The sequence below is a fragment of the Symphalangus syndactylus genome, chromosome 8 (assembly GCF_028878055.3).
Source record: "Symphalangus syndactylus isolate Jambi chromosome 8, NHGRI_mSymSyn1-v2.1_pri, whole genome shotgun sequence".
NCBI classification, from domain to species: Eukaryota; Metazoa; Chordata; class Mammalia; order Primates; family Hylobatidae; genus Symphalangus; species Symphalangus syndactylus.
Genome location: NC_072430.2, coordinates 27,449,039 through 27,469,472, shown reverse-complemented (window position 1 = coordinate 27,469,472; position 20,434 = coordinate 27,449,039). Strand labels below are relative to the sequence as shown.

General features: G+C 45.5%; 1 protein-coding gene across 16 annotated transcripts in view; it reads right to left on the bottom strand.

Moving 5' to 3' along the window:
- FOXN3 (forkhead box N3) overlaps window positions 1-20,434 on the bottom strand; it is a 463,072-nt gene that overhangs the window by 406,067 nt on the left and 36,571 nt on the right. The window contains exon 2 of one of the 16 annotated variants that reach the window (XM_063644030.1): window positions 10,523-10,568. The exons of the other annotated variants lie outside the window; for them this stretch is intronic. The gene's annotated coding sequence lies outside the window, so the exon portion shown is untranslated. The remainder of the gene's footprint in view (window positions 1-10,522; window positions 10,569-20,434) is intronic. 16 annotated transcript variants of the gene reach the window in all.

The window sequence follows — 20,434 nt, the reverse complement described above, 5'->3', positions numbered from 1 at the left end:
GGTTTCACCACGTTGGCCAGGCTGGTTTCGAACTCCTGACCTCAAGTAATCCACCCGCCTCGGCCTCCCAAAGTGCTAGGATTACAGGCATGAGCCACCGTGCCTGGCCCAGAAGGTGAATTTTAAGTGAGGGGATAGTGAAAAAATAATAGTTAAGGAGAAAGGATCATTGTGATTGCTAAATATAGAATAAATAATATAGAATAATCCAAATTATAATTATAGAATATATATAAAAATAAATAGGATCAACCCTCCAAACTGAAGAGCTTTAATGCTTTTGGTAGAACCCAGAGAATCTCTACAAATAAATGTCCGCAACTCAAATCTCGTCTCTGAATTCTTTCTAACTTTACTTTTGTTTTTTATGGCTAATCCTCAGATTGACTCATATGCTCTCCTTCCGTGCTAAAAGTGAAAGCTACATATCATCATCATCATTAATAATACATGGACGGGACTCAGGTTCCTCACTTGACAGGAAAAGCATAAAGACAGAGCAAGCTCTGAAAGTACAGTTGAAGGTGGTAATGATTCACCGCAGTTTAGTCTCCAAAAACCCTCCATGGAAAAACCTTACCCAGCCTCACCTGGTATGCACTGAATTGTAGTCCCCTAAAAAGATCTGTTGGAAGTCTTAACTCTCGGAACCTCAGAATGTGACCTTATTTTGGAAACAGGATCTTGCAGCTGCAATTAGTCAAGATGAGGTCATCTTGAATAAGGTGGGCCCTAAATCCAATATGATGATGTCCTCATAAGAAAAGAAGATGGCGGTGGCTCACGCCTGTAATCCCAATACTTTAGGAGGCCTTGACGGGTGGATCACCCGAGGTCAGGCGTTCGAGACCAGCCTGGCCATCATGACAAGACCCCTGTCTCTACTAAAAATACAAAATTAGCTGGGCATGATGGTGCACTCCTGTAATCCCAGCTACTTGAGAGGCTGAGGCAGGAGGATTGCTTGAACCTAGGAGGTGGAGGTTGCAGTGAGCCAAGATCGCACCACTGCACTCCAGCCTGGGCAACAGAAGGAGAGCTCGTCTCAAAAAAAAAAAAAAAAAAAAAAAGAGAAGAGATACCAACAGAGAGACACAAGGAGAACACTCCGTGATGATGGAGGCAGAGACTGGGGTTAGGCTACCCCAGGCCAAGGAACGCCCAGAATTGCTAGCGACACCAGAAGCCAAGAGAAGGGCATGGAACAGATCCCCTCCTGGAGCCTTTGGGCTGCACAGCCCTGCCAACACCTTGATTTTGACTCCTTGCTTCCAGAACTTGTGAGGGAATAAGTTTCTGTTGCTTTCCCACCCAGTTTGTGGCACTTTTGTTATGGCAACCCAGAGAAATGAATCCACTGGCTTCATGTCCACTTTTAAGAGGTAGGACAGAAAAGGAAAAACACAGACTCACCCAGGACCTGGGAGACATGATCGAGTTCCAGGCTCCCTTCTGCAACCCCTGCCCAGGTGAAGCTCTCTGGGCCCACCGTCCTCATCTTTGACGAGGCCTAAGGCCATTTTTAGCTTTAAAGCTCTAGGATTCTATCACATCATAGCCAAAATAGGCATTTGGTCTCATATTTAAGGAAGGGGAGATGAAAAAAAGGAAACCACTTTCAAACTGCAGAACCCTATGCCCACAAGTAGAAGTCAAGGAGAAAGTGGAAAGAAAGAGTAATTAGTGGTGGTGGTTGCATTTACCATATGCCACATAATCATTCCACCTTCACGTCAAATCTGGCCTGCAGCCCTCATGCCACAGCAACTTAATACAAAGAGACGCTGGGAGCTGCCAAACGCAGAAAATTAATACGAGGGATGCAAGGAGAATCTCTGCAACTACATTTTATTTCTCTAACCTGCTCGTGTCAAGGTCATTTCGCCCCGGAAATATAAAACCTGCTGTGTGGAGAAGGGGTAAAAGAAAGAAAAGAAATCCTGGCAGTTAAGCTGTCCCTGTGACCCTCACCCCAGAATGTCACTTACTTTTCATCTCACATAATTCCTGGCCGGTGGGCTCCTCGGAACTGCTAGAAACTGATGATTAGTAAAACAAATCCCACGAGTAAAGACCAACAAGAAATTCCTATAAAAACCTCACCCATACACACTATACTATTTTACCTTTTTTTCAAAAGTAAATTGCGGCTGTCAAATGACACCCTTTCATTACTGTCACCGACTCTTTTAAGAACAACTAATCAGAAAAGCCTACAGAGGTATTTAATCAGATTTTTTTTTTCTTCAAATGACCTAATGTTTTGGTATAAAACTGCTGCCAGCTCACGCTGGGTAGAAATTTAGCATTGTCAGCATTTAATTATTATTTTATCACGGATTTCTTTACTTTCCTACAGGGAAGAAATAACTTAATTTAAAAAAAAATGCAGCAAGTGCTTAGCTTTTAAAATCACGAGACGCTTGCTTCATTATTGTGCTTTGTCAAAAATTACTAGCTCAGGATATGGGACATATCACGGAAATGCACTTTAGGTTAATAAGTGGTACTGCCATCACTGGCTTCAATCTTTCAGGACACGGAAACTGGGAAGTGAAAATTATGTTCATTGTGTTGGTTTTTGGGAAATGAGATTATTCTAGACTCATTCACGTTTGTGTGTCATAGCAGCTACATATTCTCCTGCCCCTAGGACACCTGGGTCAAGCCTGTGGCTTTACCATTCCCTCCTCCTCCTCCTCCTCCTCCCACTCCATCTTCCTTCTTCTCTACCTTCTCATCCCCTACTCCTTTCCTCCTCCTCCTCCTCCTCTTACTCCCACCCCCTCCTCCTCATCCTTACCCTCCTTCCCCTACCCCCTCCTTCTCCCCTCTTCCTCCTCCTCCCTTGCCTTTTTTCCTCTAAGGTGGGAATAAGAGAGTGAGGAGGAGAAAAGGAGGAAAAATGGAAAGAGAAAGAAAACACAGGTGAGTGTGTGTGACCTCTAGCCAACTGACCCAAGGCTACAAGTATATGACCAATAATGGTGGCACAAGGACCAGACATCCAGGTGCGTTCCCTAAAACTACTCTTTCATTTTTTCCTCATCATTCAGCTAAAATCTCTTTTTAGAAAAATACCTATTTCATCATTAACACCACAAAACCCCCAACCCTTCATCTGCCTCTCTTCCCCCTTAACAAGTTCCTTTTTCCTTGCTTTCGAGTCGAGCTCTGAATAAGCTGGAAATGTTTGGTGCAGACAAGTCAGCAACAATTCTTTCTTGAGCATCTACTGCAAGCAAATAATAGTGCTCACTTCTGAGGGTAGGATGGGGTATAAACCTAGGTACAAAGTGGTACTAAGGCAAGACTGTACAAGGTACAAAGCGATACGAAGGGAAGACTGTACTAGGTACAAAGTGGTGTACTAAGGGAATATTGTACTAGGTACAAAGTGGTACTAAGGTAAGACTACTACGTACAAAGTGGCACTAAGGCAAGACTGTACTAGGTACAAAGTGGGGCTGAGGGAAGACTGTACTAGGTACAAAGCGGTGCTAAGGGAAGATTATCATGGCACATGATACAATTAATGAGTGACAAGAACAAGGAAGGTTACAGTTACCTACTGGCTTCAAAGGTGTTTTGTGCCACCAAACAAATCTCGTCGATTTTGTTTGTTTGTTTGTTTGTTTAGACAGAGTCTCACTCTGTCGCCCAGGCTGGAGTGCAGTGGCGCAATCTCGGGTCACTGCAAGCTCTGCCTCCAGGATTCACGCCATTCTCCTGCCTCAGCCTCCCAAGCAGCTAGGACTACGGGCGCCCGCCATCACGCCTGGCTAATTTTTTGTACATTTAGTAGAGACGGGGTTTCACTGTGTTAGCCAGGATGGTCTCGATCTCCTGACCTCGTGATCCACCCGCCTCGGCCTCCCAAAGTGCTAAGATTACAGGCATGAGCCACCGCGCCCGGCCAAATCTCGTTGATTTCAAAGAGAACTTGAGACTTCTCCCCAAAACCTGTCCTCCCCCAAAACCTATCCTCTCGCTGCCCTCCCAAATTTCTCCCAGCTTAGTAACTGTCACCTCCTAAATGTCAGCATCTGAGGACCTTTGTTTCCCTCCCCGCTTCCATTCTAATCCACTAGAAAGTTCTCTACATCTTCACCACTTCTGTAGTTCACTTTAGTCCGGGGACTTTGCTCACCTGGTCTCCGTGACTGCACTGCTGCCCATCTATGAACCATCCTGCATGAAACAGCAGAAGGGATGCTCTGAATAGAAACCTGACCATGCCACTCTCATACTTGAAACTGGCCGACGGTTTCCCATGAGAGCTAGAATAAACCTAACCTCCTCCCTGCCCCCGACCGCCTCCGCGCACATCCATGCCACACTCTCCCTCACAGTCGCTCCTTCCACCAGCCCCAGGGTCTTTGCACAGGCTCTGCCCTCAGCATGGAAGCCCTTTCCACCACGTGCACAGTGAACTCCTTCGGGATTTTTAGGACTCTTTGTAAATGTCAGCTCCTCAGGGCTGGCCCCTAACATTTGTGTCCTTTCTTGCTTCTTATCACAATTTGCAATTGTTCCACTTGTCTGTTTACTTGCTAATTATACAGAAATTCCTTGCTGGCAAGGGCTCCCTCAGACCTTCTCACTCCATAACCCAACAACTAGCATAATGTTTGGCACAAATGAGAAATTCAGTATTTTTCACAATGAATAAATAAAATGCTTATTTATTTCCCAAAAAAAGTCTATGTAATAGGAGGACGCTCCTAAATGTATTTACACATGGTTTGGATCATGGATGGTTGGCCCTTTCTTAGATAAACTTCAAGTTGAGTTATGATTATGTTTAAAAGGCGCCATTGGCTGGGCATGGTGGTTCATGCCTGTAATCCGAGCACTTTGGGAGGCCAAGGCGGGCGGATCACGAGGTCAGGAGATCGAGGCCATCCCGGCTAACACGGTGAAACCCTGTCTCTACTAAAAATACAAAAATATTAGCCGGGTGTGGTGGCGGGTTCCTATAGTTCCAGCTACTCTGGAGGCTGAGGCAGGAGAATGGTGTGAACCTGGGAGGCGGAGCTTGCAGTGAGCCGAGATCACACCACTGCACTCCAGCCTGGGTGACAGAGCGACACTCTGTCTCAAAAAAAAAAAAAAAAAAGGTGCCATTTCCACTATCCTACCCAGATTACCCACTGACAGCAGAAGGGCAAAATGCATGGAGGGTAGGGGTGGGTGCCCACACTACGTAGGTAGTGGAAAGTCATGGTGATCTTGGGTGAGCAGCAGGCTGTAACAAGTCCTCCCAGTAAGATTTCAGCCCAGCTTTGCTGAGCTGCAGCTGTGGCCTGCCTTCTATTTCCACCTCCTAAAGGAAATGCTGCTTCCTCCATGAGGTGGCTGGGTGATCACACTGAGCACTGTATACTGAACCAACTTAAAATGTATGGCTGCTTTAGAGGTCTACCTGGACACACCACTGACATAGATAATCAACCTCAAAGAAACCTTCATGCCACCAGAAAATCTTGATCATGACAAATCAATCCAACATATATTTGTTGAGGCCAGACATTGTTCTAGGCAATGGAGAATAACAGCTAAAATGAAAAACTAGTTGCTGCCTTTAAGGGACTTACAGACCAGAGTGAGAGTGTGTCCGGAATTGGTGGGTTCTTGGTCTCACTGACTTCAAGAATGAAGCCCCGGACCCTCGCGGTGAGTGTTACAGCTCTTAAGGTGGCGCGTCTGGAGTTTGTTCCTTCTGATGTTCAGATGTGTTCGGAGTTTCTTCCTTCTGGTGGGTTCGTGGTCTCGCTGGCTCAGGAGTGAAGGTGCAGACCTTCGCGGTGAGTGTTACAGTTCTTAAGGCAGCGCGTCTGGAGTTGTTCGTTCCTCCCGGTGGGCTTGTGGTCTCGCTGGCTTCAGGAGTGAAGCTGCAGACCTTCGCGGTGAGTGTTACAGCTCATAAAAGCAGTGTGGACCCAAAGAGTGAGCAGTAGCAAGATTTATTGTAAAGAGCGAAAGAACAAAGCTTCCACAGTGTGGAAGGGGACCCGAGCAGGTTGCCACTGCTGGCTTGGGCACCCTGCTTTTATTCTCTTATCTGGCCCCACCCACGTCCTGCTGATTGGTAGGGCCAAGTGGTCTGTTTTGACAGGGCGCTGATTGGTGCGTTTACAATCCCTGAGCTAGACATAAAGGTTCTCCACATCCCCATCAGATCAGTTAGATACAGAGTATTGACACAAAGGTTCTCCAAGGCCCCACCAGAGCAGCTAGATACAGAGTGTCGACTGGTGCACTCACAAACCCTGAGCTAGACACAGGATGCCGATTGGTGTGTTTACAAACCTTGAGCTAGATACAGAGTGTCGATGGTGTATTTACAATCCTTGAGCTAGACATAAAGGTTCTCCAAGGCCCCACCAGAGCAGCTAACACAGAGTGTCGATTGGTGCATTCACAGACCCTGAGCTAGACACAGGGTGCTGATTGGTGTATTTACAATCCCTGAGCTAGACATAAAAGTTCTCCACATCTCCACCAGACTCAGGAGCCCAGCTGGCTTCACCCAGTGGATCCCGCACCGGGGCTGCAGGTGGAGCTGCCTGCCAGTCCCGCGCTGTGCGCTCGCACTCCTCAGCCCTGGGGTGGTCGATGGGACTGGGCGCTGTGGAGCAGGGGGTGGCGCTCGTCGGGGAGGCTCGGGCCACGCATGAGCCCATGGAGTGGGTGGTAGGCTCAGGCATGGCGGGCTGCAGGTCCCGAGCCCCGCCCCGCGGGAAGGCAGCTAAGGTCCGGTGAGAAATCGAGCGCAGCGCCGGTGGTCTGGCACTGCTGGGGGACCCAGTACACCCTCCGCAGCCGCTGGCCCGGGTGCCAAGCCCCTCATTGCCCGGGGCCGGCACGGCCGGCCGGCTGCTCCGAGTGAGGGGCCCGCCAAGCCCACGCCCACCCGGAACTCCAGCTGGCCCACAAGCGCCGCGCGCAGACCCGGTTCCCGCTGGCGCCTCTCCCTCCACACCTCCCCGCAAGCCGAGGGAGCCAGCTCCCGCCTTGGCCAGCCCAGAAAGGGCCTCCCACAGTGCAGCGGTGGGCTGAAGGGCTCCTCAAGTGCTGCCAAAGTGGGAGCCCAGGCAGAGGAGGGGCCGAGAGCGAGCGAGGGCTGTGAGGACTGCCAGCATGCTGTCACATCTCAAGAGGAGTCATCTATACAACATCTATACATCTATGGCCTCAGATCCGTGCCTGCCAAAGGGCACCATCATCAGTACCTGATGGGGACCCATCAGGTATTGCTCTTGGCCATCACCCTGACTCCTCTTACCACCCAGGGAGCTATCCACAAGGAACAAGGGCCTGAAAGGAAACTCAATTTAACTTTCTCAAGAGCTGAGTCCAGTGCAGAGCTCCAGCAAGGCTTACTCACCTGGCCACCGGGAAGAGAGGAAACAAGTGGAGTCACTTGGTAACCTTTTTTTTTTTTCTTTTTTGAGACGGAGTCTCACTCTGTTGCTCAGGCTGTAGTCCAGTGGCGCAATCTCAGCTCACTGCAATCTCCGCCTCCCAGGTTCAAGCGATTCTCCTGCCTCTGCCTCCTAAGTAGCTGGAACTACAGGTGCCCGCCACCACACCCAGCTAATTTTTTGTATTTTTAGTAGAGACAGGGTTTCACCATGTTAGCCAGGATGGTCTCAATCTCCTGACCTCATGATCCGCCTGCCTCAGCCTCCCAAAGTGCTGGGATTACAGGTGTGAGCCACTGCACCCGGCTGGTACACTTGGTAATTTTTAAGGCACAGTAATCTTGCACACCATTGCTTGTGGCCCATTTCAAGTTCTATAATTTGGCATATCAGTTTCACAGCTGCTCCACCCAAGCAGTGTGGAGGGCAGTTGAAGAGTGGAGCTGAAAACATGGTGTCCCTTGCAGCAAACCTCATGATGCATTAAGAAGCTCTCCCATTTTACAGACGAAAGAACAGGGGAAGATGAAGGGATTGGATTGCTAAGGCCATAAAGCCATGGGATAGCTGAGTAGGATCGAAAACCAAGCTTGTCCAACCCATGGCCTGCCAATGGCATGTGGCTCAGGACGGCTTTGAATGCAGCCCAACACGAATTTGTAAACTTTCTTGAAACATTATGAGTTTTTTGCAGTTTTTTTTTTTAGCTCATTAGCTATCATAACTGTTAGTGTATTTTATGTGTGGCCCAAGACAATTCTTCTTCAAATGTGGCTCAGGGAAGCCAAAAGATTGGACAGCCCTGATCTAAACCCAGGTCTTTGGACCTCAAGTTCAGTTATCTACCTTTGCCTTCAGACTAACCATGGTAGCGATGTCACACGTAGGAAGTGGATTTTACAGCAAATCCATAACCACTGTCAGCAAATAAAAGTAACCATTTCTAGACATTTCAAACTTTGTTGAAATTTTAACTATAACTATCCAGAATGACCAAGACATTTAAATAAGAAAGGAGCACTAAGTAGCTAAAAGCCCATGCACTCAGAACTGCACTCAAAGACTGTCCCCTCAAACTTTTGTTCAAAACCTACAGACTCTTACTTTGAACCTAATTCTAATCAGGTGTGCAGTCTGGCTTCTTAACCCCTAGACAGGTAGAGGTAGTAAATTAAAACAAATTCCTGGAGGGAGACAGAGTGATTGCAATGAAAGGCGATAAACTGGCCTGGCGTGATGGCTCACGCCTGTAATCCCAGCACTTTGGGAAGCCAAGGTGGGTGGATCATTTGAGGTCAGGAGTTTGAGACCAGCCTGGCCAACATGGTGAAATCCCACCTCCACTAAAAATACAAAAATTAGCCAAGCGTGGTGGCAGGCACCTGTAGCCCCAGCTACTCAGGAGGCTGAGGCAGGAGAATTGCTTGCACCTGGGAGGTGGAGGTTGCAGTGAGCCGAGATTGTGCCACTACACTCCAGCCTGGGCAGGAGAGCGAGACTCTGTCTCAGAAAAAGAAAAGAAAAGTGACAGACCGAGAATGAAAAAAGAATAAAAGTTGGTGAACTTTTTATATAAGTATCAGAAAGTAAATATTTTAGACATCACGTACCACACCACCTCTGTTGCAACTACTCAACTCCACCACTGTAGCTCAAAAGCAGCCACAGACAATACCTAAACAAATAAGTGTGGCTCTGTGCCAATAAAACTTTATTTACAAAAAACAGATGGTAAGCCCGATTTGGCCTGCAGGCTATAGTTTGCCTACCCCTAAAATATAGGGAAGCTTCAAAGCCAACACAATGATGGTAGTTTGGAGCCATATCATTAAGAAACACCTGAAAAGCCCTTCAGATACCTGGTATTACTGAGTAGCATGGTCCTTGATCATAAAATTATAGAATTTTAGAAATGTCAACAACCTTAGGAGTCTTATGGTCCAATTCTTCATTTTTATAGATGAAGACATAAATGCTCAGAGATGTTCAGAGACTTGTTAAAGGTCACACAGTGAATTAATGATTAAACTTAAATTAGAAGTAGAGTTTTGATTCCAAGTTTAGAACTCTTTCCATTACTCCATATCTATTATTTTAGCCTTTCGGTAACAATGGAATGGAGGAAAAGCTCATTTAATTAAAAGACTACACCCTTGAGATTGTTAAGATTCTGGAATCACTAAAGTATACAGATCAAACAGTTCTAGATGTTTATAAAGATGATTTTAAATCAAGTCAAAGGTTAAATTAGGTTTCATGTACTCAGAGAATATAACTTTAGAAGCAGTGCTAAAACACCACATTTCAAATAATTAAAAGATTAATATATGTGGAAATTTGTATTCTCCCTTGTGTTTGGGAAAATGAAGTCTCGCTGTCTATTAGTATAAGAAGAAAAGCTGGCCACTGAAGTTGATAAGTTTAGACATGCTCATAGGAATAAATTCTGACCAGTTTCAGGGCAGCCCGAGAATCGCCCAGACACTGGCTGGCCCTAAGTAATTTTTCTAATTGCTGGATGCCACATATTCATTCAATTGCCTCATTCAATTGAAAAATAAAAGACACCCTTCGTCCTACCTTTGTGATCTTCCCCTTTCCTATCATTAGCAATGTCTTCTGCTCCTTTTCTGAATTAATTAGGAAATAAAAATAGAACCCTGACATGTTTATAAAGATTCAGAGTGCTGGTTAAACATGAAAGAACAGAGGTTGGGAACACAGAGGTGACAAATTTTATTTCTGTGATGACAAGTTAGAGTCCTCCTGCCAGCTGGCCCTTGCCATAGCCAGAAGTATGCACCTGTCTACAGAGAAGTCAGGGAAGAAGGGGGAGCTGAAAAAGCCTCGGGGCCCCCGCTTGGCCTTCCATGCCATGCAAATGAGTTCTAATTGCTCGGGGTCATCGAACAGGGTTCCATGTGGCGCTTCCATGACAGCTCCTGGCAGAGAGGGAGGCAGGGAGACAACTTCTGTTAGCCTAACCGCAAAGGTGGTCCTGTTTCTGCTTAGACCCTAGAGCAGGACTCTGGTTTGGCGAGTTCACCTCTCCCTACCTTCTGTCATACAGGAAAAGGGAGAAGAAGGTGCGTCACCTAGTGCTTCTGAGTGTCCCCAAGATGCACTTCTAGTTTGACAGTCCTGCCAAAGGAAATGAGAAGCGATAAGTGATCCAGCCCCGATTAGATCAGCCGCCCTGGGAAAGGTGCTGAGCCAGAGATATTTCACTGAAATAAGGAGAATCTTGGGAATAGATTTCTGGCAAGCAATCCTGAAGCAGATATAGTCTGAATTGGAAATAGATTTCATGGGCAGATAAAGTCTAATAAATGGCAGGTCACTCAAAAATCATATATCATCAAGTCTCATACAGTGTCTGTGAAGTTTATTATCAATAATTTAACATGAGAAGAGCCTAGCCCTTAGCAAATATTTAATTTCAAAACATACCTACTGATTTACTCAGATACAGCATACATAGTATATTAAAAATATATTGCAAGAAGCCAAACGCCAATAAAGCTGCACTTAGAAGACCAGCATGCTTTTTGCTTTCCAAATCCCATTAAGGAAGGGAATGGCCTCCCATCCACGGAGCTAGTCCAACAGCAGTTTCTAAATTGCACTGGAAAAGAAAGTTTGCACATAGACAATACGTGAGCCCCTTCATTCCCAGGTCAAGCAACAGGCCAGATAACACATATACAAGTACTGGGGACAACAATTAAGGACCCCATCAGAATGTGCATGCTGTGCCTAAAGGCCACAAGAGGATTAAGGCAAGGTCATGGCCAGGTGCATGATCCCAGCACTTTGGGAAGCCCATAAGTTCGAGACCAGCCTGAGCAACATGGGGAGACCCTGTCTCTATTTTAATAAAAAAACTAGCAGGCTTGCTGTGGGGGCACCTGTGGTCCCAGCTACTCAGGAGGCTAAGGCAGGAGGATCCCTTGAGCCTGGGAGGTCGAGGCTGCAGTGAGCTGTGATGGTGCCATTGCATTCCAGCCTGAGCAACAGAGCAAGACCCCATCTCCAAAAATAAAATAAAGTAAAAAGAAAGCAAGGTCTTTAGTAGCAAAGACGAGTCATTTTTTAAGGAGACAGGAGGCAAAGGGAATTATCTCCATGGCCACTGTTTGCAATTATTGTTGGTCTGAGCCACTCTGCCTTCAGCCCCTACTCAGTAATTCACTCTACTCCAAAGCAGACCCCCACCTCTTCCTGGCTGAAAAGTGCCACCTCTGGGCAGCCAACATCAGCAACAAGGGTTCTAGAAAAATGGATGTTTTATAAGAGAATGGTAGTTCATTTAACCAAGTTAAAAACAGACGCATGGTCTAATAAGGACATATTCGTTCCATGGTTATCACTTCCAGAATAAGGTTTCTCATCTTCTCTGGCGAGGCAATGAACGGCCTGGCGGGGATATGCTTGGTGGCTGGCAGGGAGAGAGCAGAGGGAGAACCAGTGGGTGCCTGCAATCATCTTCTACCCAGGAAACAGGGAGGGGACCACTGAACTGAGTGCTTGAGGGAGCTTGGTGCCAGTCCCAGCTCTGCCCCCTGCCAAGCCACAGCCCCAGGATTTCACTCCACCATCTCAAAGGGTCGGTCCCTCCCATAGTGTTGGAACATAACTGTTATCAGCTCTCAGCAGAAGGATTTCCTACCACTTTACATCCTTATACTGGAATCTCAATGGGAAGCTTCTCTGATCGTCCTACAGGCAGTGGCTGGAACAAGAAAAGAAGACTGGGCCAAATGTTAGGAGACCTGGCTCTTAACCTCCGAGCTTATCTAGACATGCAAAGACCTCAGAGGCTCCTCCGACTCTAAAATCTCTTCCCTATGAAAATCAGAATTGCCTTTACAGCTCTAAAAAAAAAATTATAAATTTCTAGTTCTTCTGTATGTTGTGCCTTTATAGGGAAGGAAGGGTGTACTGGAACTCTAAAACACTCTACTGCTACCCCCACCAGCTGATCTGTATGCAAACAAGGCCAGCGGGAAGCTGAAGCAGATGAGATCAGGTAAGAAAATCACAAAGTTCTCTAAGCCAAAGTGAGGTGTTCACAGCAAGTTTGTCTATACTGACTCTGATGAAAGCTAACTCAGACTCAAAGTTTCTCCTTCATAAACTGCAATCGTCCTTCCTCCTCTATTTTCCCTGACAAAATCTTCACCTTTCTGCCATCCCATGAAGGGGACCCCCAAGAGACACTGACTCTAGAAGATCATAGTTAAGATCACTCTAGTGATGACCTTGAAGGACGTTGCTATCTGGGTAGGCTCACAGGTCAGCTGGTGACCAAGCACTTGACCCTTGAGATTCATGATAGAGATGGCAGAAAGGAAACTGCGAGGTCGCTTTGGGTCAGTAAACCCTGGCTGGGGTGGGGATGATAGGGAGAAGGGATGAACACTATAATAAACTCAAGCGAGGGGGGCTGGACAAACTGCCCATTCCCTGCTTTTACCAAAGGCAGGTCCTCTCCAATGCTGGTGAATTCTCTGCAAGGCAAAAACCCAGTCTGCAACTCATTGTTACAGCCAAACACAAAGCACAGCTCCAGAGCACACAAACCACCAAGTATGTACAAGTCAGCATTTTGGAAGCAGAAGGAGCTGCCACGCTCGGGCCCTTGGAGGCTGCTTAGGGGAAGCTCTTTCCCTCTCTCGTGGCATCTCTTGATTCAAAAATCAACTTAGGTCCCAAATCAGAGGATACCGACGGTCTCTAACAACTGTTTCTTATTTATAGTTAATAACCCCAGTTCACACTTTGTCTACTTTGGGAAGCACTAGGCAAAGTCATGGCCATGTGATCAGCTCCCAATGCTGGGCTGGGGCTGGCAACCGCCCTCTGGCCTCCACACAGCACTTGTGAAACTCTTCATTCAGCAGAACTGGGGACCAGATGCTTCTATGCCCCACCGATAAACTCCCCGCTCTGAAGTTAGGCTAAGCAGAAGAATCAGGTCTTTGATTTTTGCACAAGGTCTCACGGAAGCAAATTCCATGGCTGACACCATAAGTGACTTGTTTTCAGCGGTTCCTGACACCTCTGATGGCTCCCAAGTTTATTTTCCAGAGACACCCATCTTAGGCAATTCTGGCAGCCCCAGGGGGAAAATGTTAGAAATATCAAAACAGCCACGTGCTGTAGCATTTAGCACATTGTAGAACAATATAAATTTAGTGCATTTAGACCACTTTATATTAACTAATTTAGAAAACGTTGCTTTCGCAGACTTTGCCGGGTGCCTTTCACTGCCAAACTAAATACTCCACTTTAAAATACGCCCCTGCGTACTCATGTGATTTCTCCTTTTAGGCTAGGAATGTAATGTTGACATAAATGTCAATAAAATTAATGAGAGAATGGGCCCTCAAATGGTGCTCCTGTGAAGAGAATTTGTTAGACTGGGACCTTTGAGCCCAAATGTATATATAATTATATAACACTCAGACAAGGAAGGAATCTAAATGTTAAGCTTTAGCAAATTTATCACCTTTGTCAGAAATGCTGTTACCTACAAAACAAAACAAAACAGGTTGCAAGTAAATTAAGATGAAAATACCATCAGATTAGAAGTCTGTCACGGCAAGCTACTGCAGAATTAGAAGGCTGGCCCATCTGCTGGGTATCGAATCCTTCCCTTATCTGTATAGAATTCGGATCAGATGTCTTCTGTTCCCCGAACACTTCCGCCGTTGACTTTGCAAATAGACCTCCTCCCGCCCAACCCAGCTCCTTCCCCTCCCTCCTTCTCTCCCAACTGGCCACTTAGGAAGAGTAAAAATGGCAATTAGAACAGTAGCAGCTATTTTCACTCAATAGTCAAAGAATTGGATACTAGCAGAGTGGCTGCCTCCATCCGTATGCTGATATATAACTACTTTGTCTTGTATTCGTAGTCTCAAAAATCTTCCCTAAGTATAGTAGAATCAGAGAAAATCGCTCTAATCATTGACAAGCGCCCTGTGCTGAGTAAAGCAGCCAGTCTTCTCTTGTCACAGTAAAAGGCTGGGAGTAAAATTTCCCATAAACACAAGGGAAACCTACATTTACTCACATGCCAAGGAAAATGGCAAGGAAGACGCACGTGTAGCCACAGCACAGTCTATGCAGAGGGCCTGCAAATGCCTGGGGTGTGAGTGAATGCCTGGAGGGGCGGAGTTTCCAAGATAACAGCTATTGTGTTTTCTTTTTCACACTTCAGAAGGGAATCCTAAGGACTAGACTCCACTCATCGCATTCCTTTTTCATACACTGATCTCAAGTACAATCACGTAATTTTGAAAATCCATGAAGTCTTCCCTAAATAAAATTATAAGGATAGGTTTCTATTTCCTTCCGATTACCTAGATACCTCCGTCTTCTGGAAAACCCCAAAAAGACCAGTAGACGAATCAGGAAGGTCCTAGGAGTGATTCCTACAATGGCAGGAATCATAAAGGAATCAAAAACCTGCAAATTCATGGCAAATGATGTCATGATGAAATGATGCCACACATCTTTACAAAGTTCACAAAATCCATATATTCCTGGGGCAGTCACAGGGAATTTCTAATTAAATTTCAGGGAGGGAAAGAGAAAACGTTTAACTACCAGCTTCAAACACCTCACACTCCTTCTGTTTCCTAGGAAGTCATTCTTACCCTGGATAATGTAGAGTGCCTGCTTCGGACCCAGGGAAAATTCTCCATTTTCTCCTTCTTTTTCTTCAGGCTATCAGTTCATCATGAACAAATATGGAAATTTTCCTGAGGAGGAAATTCAACTACCAAAATAACTCCTTCATAATTCACACGTGCAATCACAACGGTGATTAATAAAAACCTGAAACAGCTCCTAAAAGCCTAAAGCATTAATTACTCTGTTAGATGTCAGGACTCTATGAAAACCTATGACAGCAGGTTACTCAGGCAAATTAAATCATGTGAACTTCCAGTGGAAAAAGAGAAATCTTCCCTTGGTGGATTTGCAACCTAGTAAATGTATGCTTTCGAAGAGAGGTGACCAACCCACAGCTCTTCAGGGCTCTATATTTCAACCTTGAAAGACATATGAAAGGGAAAAAATGCCATGGCAAATTGAATTTATGCTGGGCTGAAGGGTAATATAATATCCTTTGAAAGACCTAAAATGGATGAATGATACTTTTCCATTAAAGAAGAAACTAACTCTCTTTGAATGTCTATGGTGTGTCCAGCCCTGTGGCTTTTGCAACACAGATGCCCGCTTCTCTTTCAGCAACTTCAATGCGAGTTCCTTCTCAGTGATTTTTGCTAGCTCATCTTTTTTCATCTGATCTTAACACCTTAGTGCTCAGGACTCTGTCCAGGCACTTCTGCCTCTTCTGCCCCCTCTCTCTGGATGATCTTACCCAACCTGCTAGCTATAGACACCACGTATGTGCTGATGATTCAAATTCCATGACTCTCCCCCCGAGTTCCAGACAGGTACATCCAGCTGCCCCCGGATATGTGCAACAGGCATCTCAAACTTAGGCTGACCGACACAGAACTCTTGTTCTCCACTTGCCCACCCCAAATGTGTTCACTCCAAGTCTTTCCAATCTCAAGAAATGATACCACCTTCCAAAATTCTAAAATAATTCTCCATTCCTCCCTTTCTCTCACCCTCCCCTTCTGATCCATCAGCAAGCCCTGTTGCCTCTGCTTCCAAACACAATTCTGAACCGCTCTTTTTTTACCATTCCACTTCCTCACTCTAGCCAAAGCCCCCTTCTTCTCTCCTAGACACTGTCACTCCTCTCAACTGGTATCTCTAGTTCCGTCCTCCACACAGTAGCCAGAATGATTTTCTTGTTTTGTTTTGTTTGAGACAGGGTCTTGCTCCTTCGCCCAGGCAGGAGTGCAGTGGCACTATCACAGCTCACTGCGGCCTCAACCTGCTGGGCCTAAGTGACCCTCTCACCTCAGCCACCTGAGTATCTGGGACTATAGTCACATGCCAACACACCTGTTGAATTTTTAAAAATTTTTGTAGAGATGAGGTCTCTACAAAATATTGCTGAGGCCAGTCTCAAACTCTTGGCCTCAAGTGATCCTCCCATCTCGGCCTCCCAAAGTGCTAGGATTACAGGCATAAGCCACCGTGCCTGGCCTTTTTTTTTTTTTTTTTTTTTAGACAAGGTCTCACCCTGTCTCTCAGGCTGAAGTACACTGGCATGATCATGGCTCACTGCAGACTCAAACTCCTGGGCTCAAGGGATCCTCCCACCTCAGCCTCCTGAGTAGCTCGGACCACAAGCACATGCCATGACGCCTGGCTAATTTATTTTATTTATTTTTTTTGTAGAGACGGGGTCTCACTATGTTGCCCAGGCTGGTCTCAAACTCCTGGCCTCAAGTGATCCTCCTGCCTCAGTCTCCCAAAGTGCTAGGATTACAGGCATCAGCCACTGTGCCCAGCCAAAATATTCTTTTAAGAATATAAATCCAATTCAGTGGCTTCTTTGCATAAAATCCTCTAGTAGTTTCCCAATATACCAGCAATAAAATCCACACTTCTCTTGCCTATAAGCCCTGAGGTGATGGGGCCCTGCCATTTCATTTCCCAGCCATTCCACAACTCACCAATCTCCAGCCAAACAGGCCCTTCTTCCTGTTCCTCAGACATGCAAGCTACTCCCACCTCAGGACCTTGGCATGTACAAGGCTAGCCCCTTCCATGCAGAGAACCTGTATCTGGCCACCCTTACCAAATGGTTCAACTACCATTCTTTGTGATTTTTTTTACCCTGCATGATTATCTCACACCCCATAGTATCTTGTATATTTATTTGTTTAGCTGTTTGTCATTTCCTTGTGTCTTCAATTGAATCATAGAGGGAACTCTGACTCTCTCACTGCTACAGAGTACATACCCAAATAATACTTAATAAATACATAAAGGAATAAATATGTATTGCTACAATTTTCCCTAACTTTATGAGATCGATTATTCCTATTCTGAAGAGAAAAAAAAAATGAGGTTCCCAGGGTTCAGTGCAAAGTTATAGAGGTAACTGAAGGCAAAGCCAGAATTTGAACCTGAATCCATTTGACTCCAAAACCCATATTTCTAAACACCAGATTGGTATTTCTAGCAGAGTTTAGAAAATCAGTCAAGGGCAGTAATTTTCCTCCTAAGAGTCTCCAGAAATAAGTTGCCCAGGAACTTGTATTCGGCTCTTCCACCACAACTACCTCATCTCTAAAATGGATGAACAAAATGAGTTTCTGACAAACACGTTAGGAGGAAGAATTTCCTTCCAGATTACAAGGTGTTCTGTAAACTCTCAGAGGATGGTTTTCCAGGTACCATGCTGAGTAGTTTTAGCCAAAACCTGTTCTGTGCTCGAAGGAAACCACCACCCAGGGCTCTCAGTCAAGCTGGGTAATTGTATAAATACAGTCAAGAGTTAAGGACCACATAACAGTGCCATATATGGACTCCACTTTCTCAAAACCCCTTAAGGGGATACAGTCTCATCCTACTGGAAAATGTTAGGCAAAGGATGGAAATAGTTTATTTCTAGACGGTCCCCCACCTCTGCCCAACCTCCATCTGTGTAATTCTTTGTACTAACACCTGATCCCCCTCCAGAATTGAGACAGCTCTCCCTCAAATATGTGTTCCCTAAGGATCTTGACCTGGTTTTATTTCTAGTGGGAATACATTTGCTCCATAATTGATGCAAGTTGAGGGCAAGGGACATGACATTACTTTATTTCTCCTAAATCAAATTAAATCTGGATCCCAAGGCCTCACTTAATGGAAATTTAATTTCAATTATGTATTTAGGGACCTATTCCCCTTCTGAGGTCAGAGGGACATCTTGGGGGCTTACATGGTACCTAGAGAACAGGGGGAAATGGCCAGGTGTGGTGGCTTATGCCTGTAATCCCAGCACTTTGGGAGGCCGAGGTAGGAGGATCACTTGAGCCAAGAAGTTCAAGACCAGCCTGGGCAACATAGTGAGACCTCATCTCTACAAAAAAAAAAAATTAGCCAATCATGGTGGTGTGTGCCTGTAGTCCCAGTTACTTGGGAGGCTGGGGTGGAAGGATCACTTGAGCCTGGAAGGTCGAGGCCACAGTGAGCCATCATCATGCCAATGTACTCCAGCTTGGGTGACAGAGTGAGACCCTGTCTCAAAAACAAAAACAAAAAAGGCTGGGTGCGGTGGCTGACGCCTGTAATCCCAACAGTTTGGGAGGCTGAGGGGGGAGGATCACCTGAGGTCAGGAGTTCGAGACCAGCCTGGCCAACATGGTGAAACCCCGTCTCTACTAAAAATTTCAAAATTTGCTGGCCACGGTGGTGTGTGCCTGTAATCTCACCTACTCGGGAGGCTGAGGCAGGAGAATCGCTTGAACCCAGGAGGCAGAGGTTGCAGTGAGCCGAGATCGTGCCATTGCACTCTAGCCTGGGCGACAAGGGGAAAACTCTGTCTCAAAAAAAAAAAAAAAAAAAAGAGAGAGCGATAGAATAGGAAAAAAGCGTGTGGTTTTCAGTTCCCTGGGTCACTTGCATGATACGTGTCATCTGACTATTCCCCAGTACCCGCTCTTTTCCCTCCAAACCAAGTGCTTGACCACAGGAGTGCTTGACTGTGGCTCCCAGGGCCATGGTGTTTGATGTTAAGTCCTTCCAGCATCCACATGCTACCCTATCCCAGAGTTTGGCACATTCTCTTATACCACAGGACAGTGGACATGGGTCTCTTCCACTTCAGGGATTCCCTCTCCTACAGTCAGAGAAGCCTAGCAGCCCCTCACAATCTCCCATTATTCACACTGAGCCATTTTTGTATTCTCAGTTCCTATCATCCGCCTTCCTCACATCCTTGACTTTTATCCAGTTTCCTAAAAAAGTCTGAGTTGGGGTTGACTTCTACGTATCTGGAAACCCAACATTTAGCCCCAGGACACAAAGTTACTCTCTGAGGCAAGGGAGTCCAGATTCAGAGTACAAACATTTCACTGTTTTATCAAGAAGGAAGGAAGAAAAATAATTTTTTCAGGTCTTCTGCAGCAGTGAGAATAAACACACTAATGTGTCCACCAAGTGTCATGCCACATGTTCCCCACGTTCTCCTCTAATAATCTTAATAAATCTTCTGGCTCCAACTGTCCCCCCTCTGTGGGAAGCATGTAAATCATTATGTCCATCCTTGTTCTCTTCCCAAGCATGTCTTGGTATTTTCAGCTGCCCGCTCCTCATCTCTACCAGGTAACACATCAGACATCTCAAACTCATGTCCAAAATGAAACTCATCACTTACTTCCCAGTCCCTTCTCCAAGGTTCTCTATTTATATTAATAGCCATGCATAGTGTTCAGCACATAATCAGCATGCAATAAATATTTTTTAAATTAGTGTATGAATAGAGGAATAGCCAACTGAAGAATATAAATACCTTAGCCTAAGCGTGAAGAGCCTAGGTGAGTTGACTTGAAACTCATCTTTTTTTTTTTTGAGACGAAGTCTTGCTCTGTCACCCAGGCTGGAGTGCAGTGGCACAATCTCAGCTTACTGCAAGCTCTGCCTCCTGGGTTCATGCCATTCTCCTGCCTCAGCCTCCCGAGTAGCAAACTCACCTTTTTAAAACAGCTTTATTGGGATATTATTCACACATTTAAAGAATGCCATTTGATAGGTTTTAACATATATATACACCTGTGAAACCATCACCACGATCATCATCTCCAAAAGTTCCCTCTTGCTCCTTTTAATCCTTCTCCCAGCCATCTCCCCTGCCATCTCCAATCACTCATATGCTTTCTGTCCTTATAGATGAGTTTGCATTTTCTATAACTGTATATATATGGAATCATACAATATATATGCTCTTTTCTGGTAGGGCTTCTTTTACTTAACACAATTATTTTGAGATTCTTCCATAATGTCATGTGTATCAATAGTTTATTTTTATTGCTGAATAGTGTTCCATTGTATAGATATACCACCATTTGATTTCTCATTGGCCTGTT